Here is a 21995-nt window from a genome sequence, read left to right as displayed (position 1 = left end):
GAATATCCCCCTTTGAATTTTTATCCCTGGGATAATAATTTGTCCTTTATCATGGCTTAATTGCAAAGCAGTCTGTCATTGTAATGTAGAAGATCAGTGCAGGGTTTATCTTATACATTTTAAGCACTCCTTTATCCATGAATGTGGGATACTCTCTAATGCTTTTTTGCAGTTGATCCATACCATACTTAGATTCTTCCCCTTTTTACACTTCTCCACTAAGACTATTTAACAAGTGATCCTTTGTTCTGTAGGACATTCTTTTGTTGCCCTTTTGTTCTATTGCCATAATTGAGTTTTCTTCTAAGTGACTATAAACTCTGCCGGCATCAGTTCCAGTATATAGTTTATACGTCGTCAGCAGGCAAGTTATTGGTTTATAGTTTTTAGGGTAGCTTGAAGGTTCACTCAAGTAGAAACATTGTTTTTCGTGTTGTTAGCCAGGTTGGTGTCTGTTCGGGGTGCACATATAAATAGTTCTTAGTCATGGATAAGTCTTTGTGCAAAGATGTTAATACTTTTAACCAAAAGTTAGGTACTGCAGCTGGGCCTGGGGTATTCCAATTAGAGGCTTTTCTTAACTTAGTTTCAATCTCTCTGGCTGTTACTTCATCCTGTTTCATATCCTGTACCTTTAAACTTCTTATTCTTTCTTTTACTTCTATCCATTTAGTATCTTTGTCATGTTCCACAGGATCTTCATAAATACTTCTCCAAAATGCATCTATTTCTTTCTTTTTTTTTGGGTGGTCTTTCAATTCCTTTTACCTTGTTTCCCAGTACTCTGTAAAACTTTTTGGGTCCTCAATAAATTGCTTATTCTGTACATTTACTTTATATTTATCTGAGTATCTTTTACGTTTTTCTGCCTGTGCTGAGATTTTTAGTTTATTTGTGATAGTGCATGATAGATCCTGATCTGTTCTAATACTGCGCATTGCTTTTATCACATCTAAGTATTTTTGTTGCTCTGTTCTCTCTTCTATACGCCTCCAACAGTGACACTTCTTATCTCAACTGTTTTTTAGTTTTCTCTATTCAATATTTCCATGATGGTATTCGATTTCTCCCCTTTCTTTCCCTCACTACCCGGTGTTCTTGTGGCAGAACTTTATCAGTTATGAATTTAGCTGCACAGTAATATATCCTGTTTACTTCTGTTATATCGCATTGATCTCTATGGACAGTCTTAATTACTGTGATCATTTGTTTTATCAAGCTTCTAACTTTTTTGGTTTTATTGATCTTCTGCAGTTCATTTCTTTCCTTGATCTTAATAGGTCTATCCATCTCTTCCAAATCAAGCAACTCTTCTCTTAGCTCATTTTCTTCTAAACTGATGACATTTTTTGTTTTCCATTTCCTGTGGGCATTCTATAGAAAGTTCTCTAGCATCTTCCTGTGGCACATTCTCTTCAATTTCATCCAGTGTCATCTGTTTTGTCATATGGGAACTCACTGACCTATCACTCCTCAACATTGACTGCATCAGAGTTTCCACAGTTTCTTGTTCCTTCTCTTGCTGTCCAACTTCAAGTGAACAATTATATTGGTTTCCTGTGGAAGGCTCCAAAATATCTTCATATGGCATCTGACCAATTGCTTCCCTTTCCACTAGTTTCCCCTTAATTTGGATGTCCATTGCAGTATCCTGTTGTGGTGCTTTCTGAATTAGATTTTCTATGCTGAATTTTGCTTTACACTTTGCAGTAACTCCATAACCTCAGTTTCTACTTCTTTAACCTCTACATTACTAATCTCATTTTCCTCTGTCGTCTTCTTTTTTGTATTGTAAAGTTTTCCATGTCTGGATTCCTTTGCCTGTATTTCTCTTCAAATATCTGTGGTGCTGCTTTTTTTGTACTGATTAGTTTTGCTTTCTCCTTTGCATAGATATTACACCATATTAAATCTCTTTACCTTTCCCATGTCCACATTTCTTCTTCGGATGTCTCCTGATCTTCCTGTTTCTCCTTACTCTGGGGATTTGTTCCATCATACTGTGATGTAACTGTGTTAGATCTACACCAAATCCTTCACTTCACAGGCACTCCATAACTTCAACTTCTATTTTTTTTAAATTCTACTTTACTAATCTTTTCTACATTCCCTCTATGATATTTTTTTATTGTGAAATGCTCCATTATCTGGATGCCTTTCCCTAGATTTCTCTGAATATATTTGAGGCTGTCTTCTTTATATTGATTAATTTGGCTTTTACCTTAGCATAAATACTGTACCATATCAAATTTCTCTCTTTCCCAGGTCGATATTACTTTTTTATACTTTTCAAAAATGTGCAGATTTTATTGTTTATATGTTTGCACTTCCTCAGATGTTTCTTTTTCCAAACAGATCAAAATTTCTTGGGTCTATATACTGTTTTTCACAAATCTGTTGCATTAATAAACACAATTTTTTATTTGAGGCTTCTGAGTTTTTCTAATGAAAGTATTTTTCTTTCCTCTAACTTCTCTCAATCTTTTAGTATATCTTGTGTCTGGAAATAGTTAGTATCTTCAATAGTCCACTCTATCATTTTTACGGCTCTTTGCCCCATCAGTTTTTGTGATACTTGTTGACTACTTCCTTCTGCAACAGGGGGGGCCATCCTCCCTCTGGGCCTGGCCTGGCCTGGCCCCATTGTAGGATTGTTTTCATATTTTGAGGATTCTACAGTCATTTTTTTCCAGTCCTGGCACCAGTGCGCCTACCAGGACTGGGCACTTTTTAATCCTGGGTCTTGCGCTCCCAGCTACCCGTTTTAATTTTATACCTACTTCTGTCCATGGTATATGCTATATAAATACAGTCTATATATCAGTGTCGTCTTGGTGAGATTTTGTTAAAAACAGGGTCCACCTTGTGAAGGTACTCACCAAGACTGGAGGATGAATTTAATTTCAGCAACACTACTCTCCTTTGCTTGCTGACTTATCTCTCCATTCACACCCCATTTATCTTTTGTAACCTCTAGCCAGGCTCTCTGGTGCAGGGATAGATGACCCCAGACTGCCTCCAGAGGTGCACAATCGTGCCTGCTTTCAGGAGTGCTGGTAAGGTCTTTCAGAGAAAGTATCTTTGGACCCCTGGTTCTGCAGACCTCCTCTGCCAAGCAGGTGGCATCTTCTGTTAGAGTTCCTCCTGCCCCTGGGGGAACTCTCTCTGCGTGGATCATGGAAAGGACCTTGGGACTTTCTGAACCACATTTTACAACCGCGTTATTGGATTCCTAGAGGAGTTTCTTTGAGGAGTTGAAAAACGTACGCCCACTGCAGACTAGCTCTTACCATCTTGCTCACACCTGGAAAGCATGCCTTTTACTTTAGGACCAAACAAAAACTTCCATCAAAAGGCGCATTGATGAAGAAGGACTTGAAGGCTCTGCGAAATCATACAAGCGCATCCAAGCATGTCTCCTAGTGTAAATGCCTAAACCCACCCCCTAAGGTAAGCTGCATGGTAAATGAGCCTCATGGACAAATTTGAGATGGACTAAAGGGTAACCAGTAGTGCGGCAATAGAACTCTGTGCTTCAGAAGTAAAGGTTCTAGAGAGGGATTTATAAAGTTCTTTAATCGAATCCCTCTGACGTCTGGTGATGTGTGCCAAATAATTCAGTGACCCAAGTGCAAATGTTACTAAAGCTTATACACACTTCCCAAATATGTCCAAAGCCCTGGACTCCCTGTTAGGGGGATGGACAGATGAACTCTATTCTGCAAGTTCCTTTTTTTGTGGCGACTGCCAAAACCATGGCATCTACTGCTACTCCTTTACTCCAGAATTCTCCTCCTTTTGGTGGTGCAGGATTCTGTCTGGTCTCTTGGGGATCAGTTCAACAGCACTGGGTTCCTTCCACGCCCACTTAGAGATCAAATCAATGAGCTCACTGGTGCTCAGAAGGTAGATGGGTCAGACCCAAAGTCTTCCAGGAATACAAACAGGAGGGGTTATCAGTAGACCAACCATCCCTTTCCTTGAGGACTTCCAGGATGTCTTTAAAGGAGACATCATCAGGTGGTGATCTTAGGGGCCCTTCCCCCTCATCAAAACCAGTATCTTCAGTGACTGACTCTTGAGGAAAGTCTAAGTGCCTCCTCTTGCCCTTTCTCTTCCTAGGGACTTCAGTGGGATGCTCCAGAGAAGTATCAGAAGATGTAGGTATAACCTGCTGTGCAGACTGGAGACTTTGGGCTGGCTGCCCCTGTGGAGTACTGTGTTGAGGCTCAAGGCACAAAGACATAAGGTATTCAGAAGGAAGATCTGAGGGAGGTGGAATCAGCAGTCCTCTACAAGCAGAGAACACTCTCTCCACCACCTCAAAGACAGAAAGCTATGGGGAGGAGGCGGCTGACGGAGCTGAGAAAGTATGCTTCTGAACCATGGTCTCCCTCTGACCTGAAGGCAGCCCAACCAAGGCAGAGGTTGGAGCTCAGCTGTCCAATGCCAAGGCTCCTACGGTTAGAGACAGCTACAGCAACTTTGGAGTCAACGCTAACACGCCGGGTCTCACAATGATGCTATGGTTCCGAGAGTCATCTGACTCCAATGCACTCAGAGCCAGTCCACTCAAAAACGGTATCGGAACAGAAAATGCAACAATCTTTGGCTTCGATACAGATGGTCCCAGAAAACTCTGATCCAAGGGCTCTGAAGCCAAAGATCGGACAGGTGAAGGGGCTAAGATGGGTGGGATAGCACTGGCAAATGTGTCTGGACCTGAAAGGGTAGAAGCCAGGAGAACTCCCATTTGTATCTCTACAGAGGGAAACTTTCTCATCACTCAATCCACATCTGCTTCCGTCAGGCTCCTGGAAGAGTAAGAGGAAGAAGCCACTGGAGGGGACCTAGAATAACGGCGTCTCTCTAAAAAGGGAGATGGCAGCCTGCAGGGAACAGGGTCTAGACAGGATGCATACCAGATCTGAAGGAGCTGTTTCGGCTCTGAAAGCATCAGATGCGATGAAGCAGATCAGGTATCCAAGACAGATGGATCTGAGGATTTAGTCTTCGCTCTGACCATTTTGAAATTTTGTGGGCTGGCTGAGTGGTCGCATCAGAAGACAGAGTGGAAGATCCAGAAGGGTCCAATGGACGCTTTCTGGACTCCTCTTTTTCTGGTCTGGAGGTTTGAGCTGCAGATAAAAATTTAGAAAAGGATGTAGGCAAAAGACCTTTCAAAACTAGCTTATTTTTCCAACCAGTTAAGGCATGCAGATTGAAAGGTTTACAAATATTGCATGACATATTTAAGTGTGCCTGGTCTAAACAATAAACACAAGAATCATGAGCATTTGACAGAGGGATCTTATGCCCACAATCTTTGAAAAATCTTTGGGGTTTAGAAAGTACAATCATCCCCAAAAAAGCAGTTTAATACCCTCTATATATATATTTTTTTTTTTTTGAAAATTTTGGAAGTAAGGAGGAAAAAGAAAAATGATCAACAATAGTAATTAAATAAGTTACCACAAGGGTATAGATGAAATAGAGGAATTACCATTAATGGTGTAGATCAATGTGTGTGTGTGTGTACCTTTAAGAAGCTATTCAGGGGCTTGCACAAGTGTATAAATACTCAGCACATGCGAGCCTGACTGCCATTTTGTACTAAGCTGTTGAGATGTAAGCATGTATGTCTAAGTTCTGCCTGTTAATCAGTTTGTTTATATTTTATGATGCTGCTATCCCATCCAGATGTGTTTCTATGTAATAAAGCATCTAAACGAACTAACCTGCCTGCTTGTCATCTCTGTTAGAGAGGGACGACATGGTGTCAGAACTGGCATATCCAGAAGGACATGGTGTCAAAAGAGGCATAGATCTAAAAGGGCATGATGTCAAAGGAAGCATGGCCAAAATGACTTGTTGCCAGAAAGAGCTCCAGTTTCACTGCCATCTGTCATAAGTGTGGTGGAAATCATGAATCTAAAATGGAAAAATGTTTAGCTTTTGGTCAGTTGTGCCACAAATGCAATAAGTGGGATCATTTCAAGAGGTTTTGTAAATCAAAAGGCCCACATTCTTTCACTAAGAGAGGAACATTTTAAGAAACAAGTTGATCAGTTAGAAGGCTGCAACCCTACTCTTTATGCTGATGGTGTGTCAGTGCTTTATGAAAAAGACAATGCAGTAGATTTAAGGGCAAACTATAAAGTATTTTGTAATGTTTGGATAAATGTAAAACCTATAGAGAGCTCAAAGTTGACAGGTTCCAAGTGCAATGTTATGGCAGCAGAAATATAGTGCACGTCAGGGTGAAAGGCTTGATTTGGCAAAGTGTGCAAAGCTTGCTGCTTATGGTGGTGAAGAAATTCAGACTGAAGGCTCAGTGATGCTTTCATGTTACTCTGCTGGGAGATGTTACGACTTATTTTCTGTGGTCAAGAGGCACATGCAGTCATTATTATGGCTCAGAGACAGTTTGAAAATGGCCGTCAAAATAATGTAGTTTAACCCAAGTAGTACAACCTTATTTTCCATACAGAGATGAGATTTTTCTGACAAAGGTATCATTATATGTGATGATTATTTGATTGTTCCAAAGTCCTTGCAACAAGAGTACATTACTATCTTACATCGTGGTCACCCAGGAACAGACTCTACCAAAAGAAGGGCGAGAGGTCTAGTATTTTGGCCTATGTCACAAGACATTGAGAGAGTACTTTCATCTTGTTCCATGAGTTATAGTGCTAAGCAACATTAACAGAAGGAACCACTTCAGCTAAACCAGATTCCTGAACTACCTTGGTCGACAGTAGCCACTGACATTTTTGAGTGGAATGGTCAACATTACTTGGTTAGTAGACTCTTACTCCAGTTGGTTTGAGACTAACCTACTTCCAAACCTAGTATCCAGTACTGTCATTACTAAGATGAAGTATCATTTTGCAGTCCATGGTAGTCAGCACAAAATTATTTCTGACAATGGCACACAGTTTACAAGCCAACAGTTCAAAAGATTTGCAGAAGAGTGGGGCTTTACTCATGTCATGAGTAGCCCGGAGTATCCGCAGTCAAATGGTTTTGGCAGAATATGCAGTTCAAAGTGCAAAACTGTTACTCAAGAAGTCAAAAGGAGAAAATAGTGATGTTTTCCTGAATCTCTTGAATCTCACAAATTTTCCTTGTGAGAAACATTTTGATTCACCTGCTCAGAGACTTCTGTCGAGACAAACCAGAACCACGTAACCAATCAGTAGTCAATTGGTGGTTCCATGTGTTAAGAACAACAGGTCAGTGAAAACCAATCTGCTGAAGAAGCATTTAACCCAGAAGTCCTACTACGATAAGACCAGCAAACCCTTCAATCCATTACGAGACGGAAAAGTGGTAAGGATCCAAATGTCCAATGGTTATGATCGAATTGGAGTCGTGAAGAATTTTTGCCCAGAGCCAAGACAGAGAAGAGTTTAGGCAGAATCAGAAACAAATGATGCCGGTGTCTGAGCCTATACCACAGCACATAGCCCGTGAGAAAGACCATCTCAGAGCGAGTTGTCCAGTGTTCCAGTTCCACAGGAAGTTCTAGAGAAAATTCCCATTCCTGTGATGAATCCAGAAGTTCCTGATATGAGTTGTTCACCGAAGACTGTCCCTTTTGCCTAACCCAGTCCAGATTGTTATGTTACCAGATCCGGTCGCATCTCCAGACCATGTTATAGATATATGGCAACTTGGACATAAACATTGTGTTTGTTTCTAATATCTGTAATAATGCACGTCTAACTCCAATGTTGTTTTTACTAAGGGCAATCTTTTTTAAGAGAGAGGATGTAGATCAATGTGTGTGAATGTACCTTTAAGAAGCTATTAAAGGGCTTGCACAAGTGTATAATACTGAGCAAGTGCAAGACTGACTGCCATTTTGTAATAAGCTGTTGAGATATAAGCATGTATATCTGTAAGGTCAGTTAATCAGTTCATTTATATTTTATGATGCTATTATCCATCCTGATGTGTTTCTATGGAATAAAGCATCTAAACAAACTACCCTGCCTGCTTGTCATCTACAATAGAGATGGCCGAGCGACAAATGGTAAGTTAATTTACACTAAGTGTAGGACAAGACAGGAAAAAACAGCTATAAAGAAAGAGGGATAAATTTAGAGATAGACTGTTTACTTATCTGACAAGAAATCATTGCAAAGCTCGAGAGCTAACAGCAACCATGTCCATATGTGAAGGAAGCAAACAAGATCTGAGGTATGGTAGGAGACTAGAGCATTATGGGTGAAGGTGGAGTTTGAGAGTTTACAGTATCCACGAGTTGTAAAAAGCGGCAGAGTCTGACCCAAACCCAACTGTTGAGGAATGAATGAAAATTGACAATATCAGATCCTTGTTTTAAAAGACAAAGTAGAAAAATAAGGCAAAACCAGGGAAAATCTGAAAGGTATAGGAGGATGCATTCCTTTGCTCTGTGTGTATTTTCTTTCATTTGTTGACAATGATACACTGAGGTAAAGACAACTAAGAAAGGGGTTGTAACTGCAGTGCGTGGCTATGTATGTGTGTGTGTGCGTGTGTGTGTAGGAATCCGTCTGCACCTTTGCATGTTACTGTGTGTATGTATAAGTTTTTCCTTATGTGCGAGAAACTCTCTCTCTGCATCTGTTAGTGCATGTATATATATGAAACTCAGGGTGTGTGTGTGTGTGTGTGTGTGTGTATGTATACGCGCGCACGAGCACATATGTACAGATACTTGCATAATACATATTTTGGATACAAAATACATCCTCCATCAGCAATTACATACCTTACAGCAACTACAAAAACATTAGGCAAAGGAACTATTTTACAGGAAAAATATAAAAAAATAAATAAGTAAAAATTATAGTTATGTACTAACCATAACTATGCATCTGTGTTGTCCATTTCCGTTCTTCCTCAACGTATGGGTCTCAGATCAGACTCTGCCAATCTCTTTCAATTCTTGGTTCCTCCTCTCGAGCCCTTCCCTTTACTCATAATGTCCCTTACTTGCCAGACTACCTCAGATCGTGTTTGCTGCTGCTAAATATGCCAAAGGCATAGCTATCTATAATAATTATAATCACTGCAAAAAACAGGACAGAGACAGAGTAGGGGCTAAAACTGGAAACAATGGTTCCAATCCACATCAGGTCACTCCCAAAAGGATAGGGGGAAAGAGGGTGGGGAGTTGAGGAAGAATGGAAATGGACAACACTGATGCATAGTTATGGCGAGTACATAACCTTAATATCTGAGGTTGTCATTTTCATTCATTCCTCACATATGGAACAGATTCCCCAGATACAATAACCTTGGGTGGCCCTTATGGAAGGATATTCCTGAGGCAAAGGCAGCCCTATTCCTGGCTATGATGTCCAACTTGTAATGAGCAATACAAGTATGGGAATTGGCCACGTGGCGACAGCACAAATGTCAACTGAAGCTCTGGCCCCAAAAAGCAGATGATGGAGCCATGGATCTAGTCGAATGAGCTTTGGAGATTTAGGCAAGGACAAAACTCTTAAGAGAATATACAAATGAAATGCAATCTGTTATCCATTCAGCTAAGGTAACTTTGGATACTGGTTTTCCCAATTTGTTTGTAGCAAAGGAAATAAACAGTTGATCTTTTTTTTTTTAATCCTTTTGCTCTATGAAGATAAAAACATGGACTACAGCATATCTTGGGGACTCCCCCAGGGGAAATCAGGGCAAAGAACCTGCTGCACTTGTTGAGGGGACAGGCAAAAAGGTTGCAGCAAGGTTGACCCTAGTGACAAAAAATCACTGCCATCATTACAGGACTGAGAAACCACTCGCGCAGTATCAGGATGGATCTGCTGAGCTTGTCAGATAAGACACTGGAATACCCCAGAATGTGCATTGCTGCAAAAAAGCTGTTGGAGGAGATCACCCACTGACAGACTCTCACTGCTTCTTGGCAAAGAGGATAAGATCTGGTTCCCCCCTGTTAGCTGATGTACCAAAGCAGTGACATATTGTCTGTTTGAATAGCAATCGTACCTAGAGTGAGAAATCTCTAAAAGCCCTGTAACGCTAATAGGACCGCTCTCATCTCAGAGACATTGATATGCAAATTGGTGTCTTCTGGGTACCAAGTGCCCTGAACAGTCTGTCCAAGAAATGCCCCCCACCCCAATTGGGAGGAGTCTGTAGTGAACATGTTCTTCGGAGGAGGAAAGCTAAATGGACATCCCTGACAGAGCTCACTGGACTGGATCCACCGAAGTAGGGAATCCTTCCAAGTCCATGAAATCTTTATAGGATGCTTTAACAGATGGCGAAACATCGAACATTGTACTAACAGAGTCCATTAGAGAATTCACATGTGAAAGCGAGCCATGGGTAACATGGTGATCGCTGCAGCCATCGAACCTAAGGTATGAAGAACCAGTCTCGCAGGAGGATAGGGATGGTCTAGAATTTTTCTGACATACAATCTCAGGGAATGAATTCTGCTCTGAGGTAAGAATGCGAACTGTGTCCAGGCGAGCTCTTACAAACACCAAGACTTGAACTGCTTGAAGTTGGGACTTGGAATGATTTACTGTGCTCCCTAGGAATAGACACAACTACAGTACAAGAAATCCCTGGCCTTTTGTAGTAGATGCTTGGTTGGTGCAGAAAAAAGCCAGTCGCACTCTCAGACCGTGCAGTCGGACATGAGCTGCCAACTACTGTCATGCATTTGATGAACACCCTGGGGACTGTGGCAAGACCAGAGGACTAGCCCCTGAACTGATGACTGGCTCCCAGGCAAAAACGCAGATATCTTCAAGAGTGCCAGTTTATTTTGATGTGACAGTACACATGCTGAAGATCTACAGAGCACATCCAGTTGTCCTACTGTAGAAGTGGCAAAATGGACTGAACAGTGATCATCCAAAACTTAGAATTCTTCACAAATTTAGATGACTGAGATCTAAGATAGGTCTCTGGTCCCCTGCTTTGGCACTAAAAAGAACCATGAGTAAATCCTGGATCCTGTTTGGTAGGAACTCTTGGATGACTCTTTTCTAGCAGCTTTTGGATTTCTAATGCTGCTAACTCCCTCTGACTGGGTAGAACATCTAGGAGAGGTTTCTTTTGTGAGGGGTTTTGTGAAAAGGGAATGAAGTATCTTTCTGGATATGATCCTTTGTACCAAAGAATCTCTTCTGATGGCTGCCCAAGCATTTGGGTGCAAGGAAAAGTGCCCTTGACTGCCTCCAAAGAACAGTCAGGCAACTTTTCAGAAGCACTAGAATGGCCTGTCTGAGAGAGAATCCCAAGACCCTTGGTTCTGTGGACCTCCACTGCTGTGAGGATGGCATTTTACATTACTATTTCTCCCTTTGCCTTTGGAATAAAATTCCCCACTTGAGTCCTGAAAAGACCCTTGAGATTTCCAGAACCACATCATCTTATCACCATGCCGATTCCTATAGAAAAGTCTTTGCAGCGTAGAGAAATGTATTCCAACAGCAGACAAGGTCTTTCCATCCTATCACTGTGGGAAAGTGTGTCCAACTGTGGGTCCAAACGGGGAAGATCCAAAGGGAGAATTGAAAGAGGATTTAAAGGGCTCTGCAAAATCACACAGTCTCATCCAGGCTTGTTTCCTTATGGCTATGTCTGAACCAGCAGCCCAAGAGAAACCTTCAGGAACATGAGATATTAACCCACGCACTGGATAGATTGTATGGTGGTCAGTTGGGAGGAGCAATTTCTCTCTTCTTCTTCTGCTGATATGTACCCTAGGGCAGATTTAGAGAGTTCCTTGATCAAGTCCCTTTGTAATCTAGTAAAATGAGCCAGATTGTTCAGTGACCACAACGCAAAGGTCACCGAAGTGTAAGCATGCTTTCCAAATCTGTCCAACACCCCAGACTCTGTTAGGAAGGTGAACTGAGGAACTCTGTTCTGCTAGTTCCTTCTTGGTGGCTGCAGCCACAACCAAAGTATCTACAGGAATTCCCTTAATCCAGTATTGCCCATCTTTGGGGGGGGGGGGCTCCTAGGATCTTGTCTGGATGGTGGGGGATAGGCTCCATGGTATCTGGTTCCTTCCACATCTTGCTGGAGACGAGGTCCACAAAGTCATCTGCCAGGAGTGGGGGGCAGACCCGAAGGCTTCCACAAACACAGATAACTCTTGAGAAGAGCTTTAGGAGGTCCACCCACCTTTTTGTTGCAACACAGATAACTCTTGGGAAGAGCTTTAGGAGGTCCAACCACCTTTTTGTTGCAGAATATCTAAAATGTCTCTGAAGGAGACATAGTCAAGTGAGGATCTAGGGGACCCTTCCCCTCATCAAAATCAGTGTCCTTGGTTAAAGATTCCTGAGGGGAGTCAAAGTGCCTCCACTTGTGCGTTTTCTCTGATGGGCCTCCTCAGTGGAGTGTTCTGGAGAGGTATCTGAAGACATAGGGAGTTCCTGGAGAGGAACTGTCTGGAAGTTCTTAAGGGCTGGCTGTCCTTGTGCAAAGGAATGATGCAATTTACAGCTGAAATCTGTACAGGGAACGGGTATAGGATCTGAGGAAGTGAGAGAAGAAGATTCCCCTGGGAATTGAGAAAAACCCTCTCAACTACCTCAAAAGCAGAGTATCCAGGAGAAGTAGAAACCAACCTAGCAGAAGCACTCGGCTAAGCCAGTTCTCCACCCCTCCTGGATCTCGCCTTTGAGGAAGGAGGCAGACCCAAACTGTCAAGTGCCGAAGCTCTGAGGGGAAGCAACAGCACTGAAAATCTTGGAGTCAAAGCCAGTCCCCAGATCCAGCACCAATGCTCTGGCTCAGAGACTAGCCCTGCTCAGTGGGTATTGGTGCCGAACGGGTCATGGACAAAATCAGATTCGAAGTAGAAAGTAGTATCCTTGGATCAGACACCAACTCTCAGTGTTCTCTGATCAGATGGCTCTGAAAGCATGGTTCAGATAGGAGTCGTCATCATTATGGGGTGTGAAAAGTGGCTGAAGACTTACAGATCCAATGGGAGACAGAGCTGGTAACACCCCCATCTGGATTTGTGCTCTAAGAAATTTCCTCATTACCTTGTCCACATCTGCCTCAGGGAGACTATGGGAGGACCTGAGTGAGGAAGTTGTAAAAGGAGGGTGGGACAACTTCTTAGATCCACATTTTTACAGAAGACTCCTAAGTGTAGGAGACACAGGTGCTGGAGAGAATCTAGGGCTCCGGATCCAGGGAGACTTGGTCAGAAAAGTTGTTTGATCTGATACTTTGACTTTGGAGGGCAGCTCCGAACTCAGAGCAGGTGCAGGAGACTTCATGGGGAGCATTTCCTGTGCTCCCTAGGCTCCGATGACCTATGCTTTTTCACAGGGACTTGAGCCCTAGAAGTAACAGAGGAAGAAGCAGCTGGCAAAAGACAGTTTAGGGCCAACTTATTCTGCCCGTCACTGATTGCCCTCAAGTTGATACCTGTGAAACTCGCACAGGTCTCACAAAACACCTGCAAGTGAGACAGGCCTAAACAATATACACACTCCCTGTGGGCATCAAAATTGAGTATCTTATGCCTACAGAAGTGCACTTTTTAAGGCTGGAAGGCTTGTCAACCATACCAATGATGAAACTCTCATCAAAAAACAAGACTGCAAAGGAAGAGAGAAAAAGTAACTCTACCAGCTACTGAATACAGAGAAAGTATTTTTATATAGATATGTACATCTGAGAAAGTAAAAATCAATGTAATAACCAACAATAATAGGCAGAACACTTCAAAAGTAAAGAAATAAGTCGCCTCACAGTTAGACGTTGCCCGTTCGATTCTCAGTTAGAGCGTCTTCTGTGTGTCGACATGCGTGAATGGGCGTTCCTTCGTTGAAGGTTGTGCGTTAGGCCCGGCAAGCCAGTACATAAAAATCTACTGCCAATCATTAGCGGACTGGAGTTCCGCTGTGGCGACCCCTAACCGGGAAAAGCCGAAAGACACAAACAAACCAACAATGGTACAAAAGTTTACACAGTATTCCAAAGACAAGGAGGAGTAAAGGGAGGAAGGGAGGAAAGCTAAATAGATATGGAGAATAAATATAAAGAAAAAGTTGAAAAAGTAAATTTGATTTTTTACTTACAAAACCCAAACAAAGCACTCTAAAGCTCAAGAGAATGCAATCCCGACCAAATCATTAAACCAGCAAAAGAGATCTGAGGTAGTCTGGCAACAAGTAAGGGGCATTATGAGTAAAAGGAGGAGCTCAAGAGTCAGATCCAAGAAACTAAAGGGATTGGAGGAGATGGGTCAGAGGACACCCATATATTGCGGAATGAATGAAAATGAGAACTTAAGTTCAATAATTTACTAACAGTAAAACAAATGCAAACCAATTTAACAGACAGCCCATTTTCTAAGCACAATAATGCTCTCCAGAGTGGATATTAAGGAATTTAAGGTTATTACAGGGGTGAAGAGGTCAACAGCACCGGCCCTCACAACACCCCTAGGCAATTCATTATTTCCCCCAAATAATGTCTACTCTAGGCATTACTGCTTGCTTAATCATCACTCAGAAAATACAAAGGTGGAGCACTTATCACTTCCTCAAAATATGTGGTTCTCCGAGTGGTTTTCAGCTGTGCTGCCTTCTATTCAGAAAATGCATGAATTCCAGCGGTCCTTATGGAGTTTGCCTGGCTTCAGTTTTCTCCCACATCCCAAAGGCATGGGTACTTGAACAGATGAAGTTAAAACTCTGTACAGGTAGGAGTATGTGTGTGTACACACATGCCATCCAGGATTGATTTCTGCCTTACATGCTTGCCAGGATAGGCTCCAGCTCCTTGTAGGACAGTGCAGAGGTTAACATTATCGCCTCACAGCAAGAGATTCTCCAGTTCAATTATTGGCTGGAGTGCCTTCTGTGCAGAGTCTGCATGTCCTCCCTGCATTTGTGTGGGTTTTCTCCCAAGTTTCAAAGACATGCGTTTGGAGTGTTTCTCCCTGGGCCTCTGCTGAAAATTGGCTTTGTTCAAAGGAGGACTTTCCAGTAAACAAATGTTAAATAAATAAACTGCAACCCTGAAGTGAATACTGCTGATATGGTAAATGAATACGTAAATGTATGGCCAGCACTCCTACTCTCCTTCCACCCCTTTCTTCCACAAACCAGATGTTCATGTTCACCTTTCCCAATGTTAAGAATGTACACTTTATCTACCTACCAGTATCTCCATAACAGCTTTAAATGCCACACTTAACCTATTAAATTCATCTCGCAGACCCCACAATTTTGCCCTTGTCTCCATGATGCCCATTATGCCAATGTTTCCAAGTCCCCAAAATAATTCACTGCCCTCTTATTTTTCTCAACCATCTGCCTGTTTTAGTACCCCATCACACTATGACAGATGTGTCTCTAGGGAATGATCCATCTTTTTCCTGAAACTTAAGTGTGTTATTAAACATAACACTTCATATAATTTTAACCCAAATACTTTCCTTCCAAGAGTACTACTTTCTTCCAGAACACCCGCCTCCCCTCAACGCAATACTCATTTCTTTATTTTTCCAGTTTTTACTGGGTGGTACCCCTCCCCATCAGTTTTGTTTTTAATATCGGTGTGCATTTATATGGAATAAGCTCATATAATGTGTTTACCATAGACTTTAAGTATGCCCTGAATGGCGAAAAAAAAGTAAACTATTCTAACTTGTAACAGCCTAACTTATGTACTACCTATCAACCAACATAATGTCACACACATAAGCCAAACTTAAAATACATAAGCCTAAAAAAGACTAAATTAATACTTAAAAAATAATTAATTAAAAATCAACCTATAAGAACAGAGTAATAAATGTGTGCAAAAACACAATTGCCAAATAAAATACACTGCAACACGTTATGATTGTACAAGAATACTAAAAGCAGTGCAGTTTCTCCACCATGGCACCAATTTCTTACAACACAGATACTACAAGCATCTTTATAGAACTGAGAGAGTATTGGTGGGAAGGTGAAGGGGAGGAAAAGTTGTGGTTACCTATCAAGTTTGTGAGTTTATGTAAGAAAGGCAAGTTTACAGATATATGGAATCATACCCCTCTCATCCTCTTAGTGCAAAAAATCTGGACACAGCACAGAATAATGCCAAGAGTTTAGCCCATGTTTAGACAAGTCAGCACCCAAAGCCCCTGCCCAGCAGGGACATAGGTGGAATCCCAAGGGTATAGTTTCTGTTTCCCATCCAGTTATCCAGGGTGCACTTAAAAAGGGATAATGAGGTACTCTGCTTAACGTAGAGAGGGAGTCTATTCCACAGATGGGGGAGTCTCTGGGGCACAAATATATCCTGCCAACAAGTCCTATTGATGTCACAGACCAGGTTGAGGACACACGTATGGGTTACTTGAGTGGAGCTTGACTTACAGATATGCATCAGTCCCCACTAAGGCAGGGTCTGAGATTGCTTTGTATGCCAGACAGAGGTCACTTGTGAGGAGTCTGTATGAAACAGAGTAGAGGGACAGGGCTTTTAGCCTATCTGTGTAGGGTAGATGTTTGAGGTACTGGATTCTTCTGGTGAGGAACCTCTGTGGTCTCTCCAGCTGCTGCATGTGCTTTGCCAGGTACATGCCTAAGGGTGCACTGTACTCAATAATTGGCCTTATAAGGGAAGAATACAGGGATGTTATGATCTCCTTGTCCTTGAATGAGATACCCTTCCTTATGAGGTGGGCCATGTAGAAAGTTTTCCGTACAACGGAAACAAAATGGTGGCCAAAAGTCAGGTTGCTATCAACCTGGATGCCGAATTCCCTCATGACTGATTGCATGCTTAGGACATTGTTATTAATGTGATAGTATGTGGGGATGTCACTCTCCCCAAAGGTGATGATGATGCATTTTTTGACATTCAGCTTCAGACCACGTTTCTAGCACCAGTCATTTGGGTGAGACCCTCTTGAAGGTCATCCACATTACTTGGGGAATTTATGACCATGCCTAGCTTGCAGTCATCTGCAAGATTGGTCAGCCGTAGCCCACTGGTTTTGGCCTGCATCCCAGAGAAGTATACCACGAATAACAGAGGCCCCAACACCGATCCCTAGGGTATGCCACTTGTTACTGGTCTACTGCTTGAGGTGGCTTCCCCTATTTTATTTATGTGGGCCAGTTTACTACCCATCTGATAACATATGGATTGATGCCTAGTTGAGAGAGTTTATCTATTATGCCCGAGTGGGGAATAATGTCGAAGGCTTTAGCCATGTCAAGGTAGGTGGTGTGCACCATCTTCCCCTCATCCATGGTTTTGGTGACTGTTTCAAAGAAGTCAACCAGATTTTGCAAACATGATCTCTCCTTCACAAAGTCAAACTGTGTGGGGTCAAGTGTTTGGAGGTTGCCAATGTCCCTGTTAATGAGGTCCATGACAATCTGTTCATTGGCCTTGCAGATCAGGCTAGTTAGGTTGATGGGTCTATAAAAGACAAGGCAAAAGGTACGCCCAGGAATCCAATGAACTCTTCCAAAATCTCTGATAGATACTTTATTGTGCAAAACAAACAAAAAATAACAAATAAAAGTGAATATCCAGTCAATCTTGATCAAGCCTGACACAGTTTCAGGCGAAAGCGCTTGACTGGATATTCACTTTTATTTGTTATTTTTTGTTTGTTTTGCACAATAAAGTATTTATCAGAGATTTTGGAAGAGTTCATTGGATTCCTGGGCGTACCTTTTGCCTTGTCTTTTATGGTCTTTTGGGACTGAGTTCGTGTTTTTGATGGGTCTATAATTTCCCGGATTGGTGGATGCTCCACCTATGTGTAAAGGGATGACCGTGGCTGTCCTCCACTCGGCTGGGACAAAGCCGGTACTCAGGCTTTGGTTGAAAAGGTGCCTGATGATGCTGCAAGTTCGTGCCCGAGTTCATGTAGGATGCAGCCTGGAATGTTATCGGATCCCATGGAGGCTGTATTATTTGCCTTTGAAAGGGCAGTGATGACCTGTTCCCTACAGATAAGGGGAGGGGGCAGGTGCCTGGGATGTCCTGATTTACTGATGGGAGGGACAGAGGGGTGAAGTTTTTACTGAATCTGTTAGCCAGTAGGTTGGCTATATCTACAGCATTTGTGTATGTGGTGTCCTTGACCACCAGTTCTGAACAGATCTGGGTGCTTTCTTTAAGAGTGCGGACGTATGTGAAGAAGGCCTTATGACTGTCTCCAGTAGATGTGGCTTTAGAGGATTTCACTAATGCTCTTATTTGCTTGCTCCGGCTAAGGAGAGATTGCTTCCAATTGGTTACTTGCTCCTCCTTGGTCCTGGACAGCAATTTTTTCTTTTTGTTATATAGTTTCTTTATTGCAGATGTCCACTAGACAGGTTTACTTTTCCTTGTGGAGGATGATTTTGTCCTGTCAGGTATTCCTGATACCATGCATCTATATAAGTGTTCATATAGTACTTAGGTGTAGATTTGGACATTGGTGCCAGTTCCAACAGAGGGGAGGGGGCTGTGAAGCTGTTTATACCATCCCTCAGGAGGTTGTAATCAGCTTTGGAGAAGTTTTTTTTTTTACCCTAGCTGGGGGGGGGGGGGGGGTTCAGGGGAGATGCTGACTTTGATAGTGACTGCTTTATGGTCGGATCTTACCAGGGCGGATGATACTGTAGGGGTGCTGCAGTGGTTACTCATGTTGGTTAATACCAAGTCCAAGATATTATCATGTTTTGTGGAGGTATTGACTAGCTGTTCCAAGGCATTTGCACTGATAAAAATCGAGGACCCTCTGGGCATTTGCGTTCTGTCATAAGTAGTTTTTTCAATTTATGCTTGGGTAGTTAAAAGTCTCCCAGGATCAGGGTAAATGGTTGAATCTTGATAGATCTGAAGAGGTCCAGATAGGAAGAGTGGGCATCTTTCAAATTTGGGGGCCTGTAGCTAGCTATGATTTGAATAAGGGTCTTGTCCACTGTTATCTGCACTTGGAGTGTCTCCTGTGCGTCATACTGTTTGACCAGCCTGGAGGTGTGTGTAGCTTTAATATATATTGAAACTCCACCTCCTTTGGCTTTTCTGTCCACAGTTTGGGGTCTGAATGTATGACAGAATGAGTAACCAGGTAAGGCTAGGATGCTCTCCGCAGCTTGAACCAGGTTTCTGTGACTGCACATATGTCAGCATCTTTCAGGGTTAAGAATTCTTGCAATGAATGCAGTTTCATGTTTAGACTCCTAGTGTTTAGCAGCATGACCTTTAATTTGCGTTTTGTTGAAATTTTTATGTTGGTTTTATCAACCTCAGGACTTTTCCTAAAAAAGGCACTAAGGGGGAGGCAAGGGTCTTTGCCAGAAGCCTGAAGACCAAGTGAGAAAGATGCAGAACCTCTCTAGCAATGTCTCATGGTCTGTCGATTATATCTTCCCATGCTGTCAGGCACTGGATCCCCCTGGAATGACACCAGAAACTAAGCCAATTGTTAAAGTCAAAGTCAATCATTCTCTGTTTGTATTCAGGCATTATTCTGGGTGATGGGAGAATGATGCTTAAAGCTAGGGACATACCTGCCTGGGACACATTCAGCGAGCTCAATCATGTCTCTCTTCATATAGTCCAGGGAGGTACATCTCAAGATGTTCACCCCAACATGGACTATGACAGAGTCATAACAGTACTTGTTGTTGAGAGACGTAAGTGCATGTGTGATATGGCGGATTCTGGCACCAGACAGAAAACTAACCATTACTTTCTCCTTATCCAGCCTGGTGAGAGGCACATGTGCGTCTCACAATGGAGTCTCCCATGACTAATATGTTGGATTTATGGTTAGGCCTTGGTGGTTGTGAGACACTGGTGTGTGGACTATGGGTGATATGTGTTGTGGAGTTCGCGTGTGTTTTCGCCTTGGAGGTCTCATTTGTTGGGTATGTTTTTGTTGAGAACCTCCAAATATGTGGGTGTGTGTTGTGTAGCAGTGGGTGGTGTCTGAGGTGTAGTGATTGTGTTGATAACCTTCTCAGTGCCAGATATACTGGGTAGTGAGGGAGAGAGCACAGACTCTAGGTTCTTAATATAATTTCATCTCTCACAAATTGTGTTGCTAGATGGTAATAGTAGATGGTTGTCTGTGTACATGATGCAGTTGCTACACTGTCTAAGGATACTCATGTCAACCAGGATGGCAGGAGAAACTATAAGAAATTGTCCAGCCATATTTGTCGGACTCTGAGGGAGAGAGGCCAGGGAGAGCTAAGGAGTAGGCCTAAAGCCCAAGTGCTTAAACCAAAAGTAAGAGGCTTAGAATAACACAATTTACACAGACTAAAAAAAAAAGTAATAAATGCAGCAGAAAATATGCAACTGAACACTTTTAGAATAAGTAGCTGAAAAAGCAGGATGAATTAATAGAGTAGGAAATACAAACACTGTAAAAGCAGCTGAGTTTTTTTGTTTTAGTGTGGGAAGGGAGAAAGGAGGAACAGAAGATAATTCAAAGTTAAGAAACTAAGGGGGTTGGTGTTCTCAAATGTTCTTTCTGTGTTAAGTTGTTGTTGTCTTTCATCTTTTCCCGGTTAGGGATCGCCACAGCAGAACTTCGGTCCGCTAATGATTGGCAGTAGATTTTCACGAACGTCAAGGTGACAGCTCGACGTTCAACCTTCAATGAAGGCACGCCCATTTATGCATGTCTTTCAAACTCCCACCCAACCACAGGGAGGACATGCAGACTCCACACAGAAGGCACTCCCCGCACTCCAGCCGAGAATCGAACGGGAGAACCTCTTGCTGTGATGCAACAAGAATGAGGTAAGACTGGACTGGGAGGAGTGTCCCAGAACAAATTTACAGTACAGGCAGGCAACTGCAAAGCCACCAAGTTTAAGAACAAGACAACAATAGAGAGGCAGGGTGGGAAACTATGCTACAGCTACTAGCTACACTATTCAGGCAGAAAACACTACAGAAATGTTTATCATAGCAGAAAAACAGCAGTGAGACAATAAATGAAAGTTTTAAACAGAAAAAGGAGCAAGACAATAAATGAAAGTTTTAAACAGAAAAAGGAGCAAGGAGACTCTAGAGAATGTTTTTAGCTGCAAACATATCAGTTATATGATACACTCCTTGGCATGAAAATCAGAACAACAAACAGATGCTTAACAACTGAAGATTTCCAATGAATACATTTCACACAGTGAAAATTAGCTAAAAAAGCTTTACAAACAGTGAGGCAGACAGTTTCAGTACAACAGTACAGATTAGTTTACAGCATTAAAATACAGTAAAAAGTAGGCAGCAGACAATAAAAAGTGCAATAAATGGTAAGAATTTGCAATGTTGTTGTTGTTGTGTCTTCCGGCTTTTCCCGGTTAGGGGTCGCCACAGCAGAACTCCGGTCCGCTAATGATTGGTAGTTGATTTTTACGTGCCGAGTTACCAGCCCTGACGCACAACCTTCAACGAAGGTACGCCCATTCTAACCAAGAAAACAGGATACATATTGTTATATATCACAAATCAGAGTTGTTGTCACTGCCCCTCCTCCATTCAGCTCAGTGTGAAATAGCCAAGGCACTGTACCCCACAGGTGAAGGACAGACTTGGCTTTACAACTACTAGTATAACAATAGTTGTGGAATGTCTTATGTCTCTGGGTTTTCACACATGTAGAGGAAAGACAACTAGGTAGGATTCCAAAACCCTGAGCCCACAAGGATTACAAACATATATAAACAAACTACAAACCAATTAATAAAGGAACACAATCTAACATACAAACGCATAGGCTACAAAGTACCTATGACAAGAGTGGATTGTAAGGCAGCTGACTGCAAAGAATGTCCAGCTAAAACGAAAAGCATCACATCTACCACAACTGATCACAGTTTATGCAACTACTTAGTGACTTAGTGCTACTGTATAAGCAACAGTTATGTTAGTTCCCATAACAGGAAGCTGTTACATAAAACTCAATATTCATCAATATATTATAATTTATTGATAAATCCTGGCTACAAAACATTTAGAAAGTTATT

The 21995-nt window shown here is 42.1% G+C and overlaps 1 protein-coding gene across 4 annotated transcripts in view; it reads right to left on the bottom strand.

Annotated features, from left to right (window-relative positions):
- Positions 1–21995, bottom strand: part of BORCS8 (BLOC-1 related complex subunit 8) — a 1082199-nt gene that overhangs the window by 978128 nt on the left and 82076 nt on the right. The window lies entirely within an intron of this gene.

The sequence above is a fragment of the Protopterus annectens genome, chromosome 13.part0, assembly GCF_019279795.1.
Source record: "Protopterus annectens isolate FY-2018-M chromosome 13.part0, PAN1.0, whole genome shotgun sequence".
Classification (NCBI taxonomy): Eukaryota; Metazoa; Chordata; order Ceratodontiformes; family Protopteridae; genus Protopterus; species Protopterus annectens.
Note: the sequence above shows the minus strand (reverse complement) of the source record. Positions and strands in the feature narration are given on the sequence as shown.